The sequence below is a fragment of the Cynara cardunculus genome, assembly GCF_001531365.2.
Source record: "Cynara cardunculus var. scolymus isolate 2C chromosome LG 8, CcrdV1, whole genome shotgun sequence".
NCBI classification, from domain to species: Eukaryota; Viridiplantae; Streptophyta; class Magnoliopsida; order Asterales; family Asteraceae; genus Cynara; species Cynara cardunculus.
In genome coordinates, this window is record NC_037535.1 from 16,905,766 (window position 1) to 16,909,179 (window position 3,414).

The 3,414-nt window shown below is 42.0% G+C and overlaps 1 pseudogene; it reads left to right on the plus strand.

Annotated features, from left to right (window-relative positions):
* Positions 1-2,712, plus strand: part of LOC112516243 — a 5,516-nt pseudogene extending 2,804 nt beyond the window's left edge.
* The last annotated feature ends 702 nt before the right edge of the window (positions 2,713-3,414 follow it).

A 3,414-nucleotide genomic window follows, 5' to 3' on the forward strand; every position in this document is an offset into this window, starting at 1 on the left:
CACTTTTCCAGCACAAGATACTATTAGAGGAAGAGTACAAGCCATTCCGAGAGGCGCAAAGGAGGTTGAACCCACCGATGATGGAAGTTGTCAAGAAAGAGATACTCAAGTTTTTGGACGCCAATATGATCTACCCAATCTCTGACAGCAAGTGGGTAAGCCCGGTCCATGTAGTTCCTAAGAAAACTGGCATTATTGTGGTAGAGAATGCCGAAGGTGAGTTAGTGCCCACCCGTGTTCAAAATGGGTGGAGAGTATGTATTGATTATCGTAAGCTTAATTCATCGACTAGGAAAGACCATTTTCCCCTTCCATTCATAGACCAAATGTTAGAAAGGTTAGCCGGTCGTACTCACTATTGTTTTTTGGATGGTTATTCAGGTTTTCATCAGATACCGGTCGCAAGAGAGGACCAAGAGAAGACCACGTTCACCTGTCCCTTCGGTACATTCGTCTACCGGAGGATGCCTTTCGGTCTTTGCAATGCACCGTCGACATTCCAACGATGTATGGTGAGTATATTTTCAGAATATGTAGAGAATATTATTGAGGTTTTTATGGACGATTTCACGGTTTATGGTGATTCATTTAGTTCATGCTTAGATAACTTGACCAAAATTTTAAAGAGGTGCATTGAAACTAATTTGGTTTTAAATTATGAAAAATGTCACTTCATGGTCAACCAAGGTATAGTACTTGGTCATGTTATCTCGGAAAGGGGTATAGTGGTTGACAAGGCAAAGATCGATGTCATAAAATCCTTGCCTTACCCCTCGAGTGTTAGAGAGGTCCATTCTTTTCTTGGTCATGCAGGTTTCTACCGGCGTTTCATTAAAGACTTCTCGAAGATCACTCGACCCCTTTGTGAACTACTACAAAAAGAGGTAGACTTTGTCTTCAATGAGGCATGTAAGAGTTCATTTGATTTATTGAAAGATATGCTTACTTCTGCCCTATCATCCGACCACCAAATTGGCAATTGCCATTTGAGATTATGTGTGATGCTAGCAATCACGCCATCGGAGCGGTATTGGGACAGAAAGACGGTAAGAGCTCTTATGTTATCTATTATGCTTCACGATCACTTGATAGTGCACAATGCAACTACTCGACCACCGAGAAAGAGTTGCTAGCAGTTGTTTTTGCTTTAGAAAAATTTAGATCTTTTTTGCTTGGCACTAAAGTGATTGTCTTTTCAGATTATGCCACATTGAAGTACCTGCTCAAGAAGAAAGACGCAAAGCCGAGGTTGATAAGGTGGATTCTCTTACTCCAAGAGTTTGATTTGGAGATTAGAGATAAGAGCGGAGCTAAAAATTTTGTTGCCGACCACCTTAGCCGGCTAGTACTGGATGGAGAGCCAAGCCCACTCATCGATGAGTTTCCGGATGAGCACCTTTTCTCTGTTTCGGGCGAAACCCCCTGGTATGCAGACATTGTTAATTATTTGGTTTCAAAGAGCTTTCCAGGTGAGTTATCTAGACCCGATAGAGAAAGGATTAGGAGAGAGGCTCGTTTCTACATGTAGGACAAGCCGTACCTTTGGAAACATTGTCCGGACCAAGTTATCCGGCGATGTGTACCCCAAGGGGAGTTTCAGTCTGTTTTACAGTTTTGTCACTCCCATGCTTGTGGGAGCCATTTCGGCCATAAGCGGACATACCGAAAGGTACTTGAGTGTGGGTTGTATTGGACGACCCTTATGTGAGATTGTTATCGCTTTTGTAAGAGTTGCATGAGGTGCCAAATGACGGGAAACATTAGTTTCCGAAATCAAATGCCCCAATTCCCTATGCTAGTATGTGAGATTTTTGATGTTTGGGGCATGGATTTCATGGGACCCTTTCCCGCATCTTGTGGTAATCTCTATATTATTTTGGCCGTTGACTATGTCTCAAAATGGGTTGAGGCAAAGGCCACTCGAACTGATGATTCTCGTGTAGTTGCAGATTTTGTCAAATCTCACATATTTGCCAGGTTCGGGACGCCCAAGGCCATCATTAGTGATCGAGGCACCCATTTTTGCAACAAGGTCATCGGCGCACTTTTCAAGAAATATGGGGTTATCCACCGCATCTCCACCGCCTACCATCCACAGTCAAACGGACAAGCCGAGGTAACAAATAGAGAAATCAATCCATTTTGGAGAAGACTGTGAACCCCAACCGGAAAGACTGGAGCTTAAGGCTTAATGACGCCTTGTGGGCCTATCGTTCGGCCTACAAGACGCCCATAGGTATGTCTCCTTTCCGGTTGGTGTACGGTAAACCTTGCCACCTCCCGGTGGAATTAGAGCACAAGGCGTATTAGGCGGTGAAAACATGCAATATGGATTTGAATGAAGCGGGATCGCATAGGAAGCTTCAAATTCAAGAGTTAGAGGAGATACAGAACGATGCCTACGAAAATGCTCGCATCTATAAGGCGAAGACCAAGGCGTTCCATGACTCTCGTATTTCACGTAAGTCTTTCACTAAAGGTCAGAAAGTTCTACTCTATCACTCTAGATTAAAGTTATTTCCCGGTAAATTAAGGTCCAGATGGATAGGACCTTTTGTCGTTTTAACTGTTTTTGAGCATGGTGCAGTAGAGATTCAAAGTCTATCTACGGGGAAGATTTTCAAAGTTAACGGCCATAGGCTAAAGTCGTTCTATGAAGGCTTTGATGGAGGAGATTTAGAGAGGGTAGCTTTGGACACGCCAAGCTACTAGAATTGAACTGAGTATGGTCTAGCCAAAGACATAAAAGAAAGGCGCTGCGTGGGAGGCAACCCACGAATTTCCATTTCTTGCTATTTATTGTTTTCAGTTATTTATTTTATTTTTAGATTCTCTATTTTCACTCTTAGATTTCTGTATTCTCAGGTTCACCCCGGATGTTGACTGCTCGAAAAGACGCGCCCATCTCCACGGATTCTTACATTGGGAGGTCACTCATCAAATCAAGGGAGTTTTATGTTCCTTTTCTTTCATTGTTTAGAGTGTCCTCTACTTATTGCATACCTTGAGGACAATGTATGAATTAAGTGTGGGGGTGGGGATTATTTGCATGAATTGGGTTTATAAATGGTTTTAAGGGTCAAATTTTTGCTTTTTGCAAATTTTGTGCTTAAATGAGGATCTTTGTCCGTTTTGACAATGTGTTAGCATGCTTTTATTGAGCTTAAATTGTTGATGACAATGAGTTTGGATGCATGTATAGCATGATTGAGCTTGATTGATAGCACTTAGAGTTGATTAGTGGTAGCATATCGGTCAAAGTAGACTATGGCTAATCTCTTGAACTAGTTTTGAACACCGTGAGACTTTGAGCTTATCTAGACTAAATAATTGATATTAGTCTCAAATTCATTTCTTGTGTGATTGCGTCATGCCTAGATATGCATCTCTAGAACTTGATTTTTCTCTCCTTAA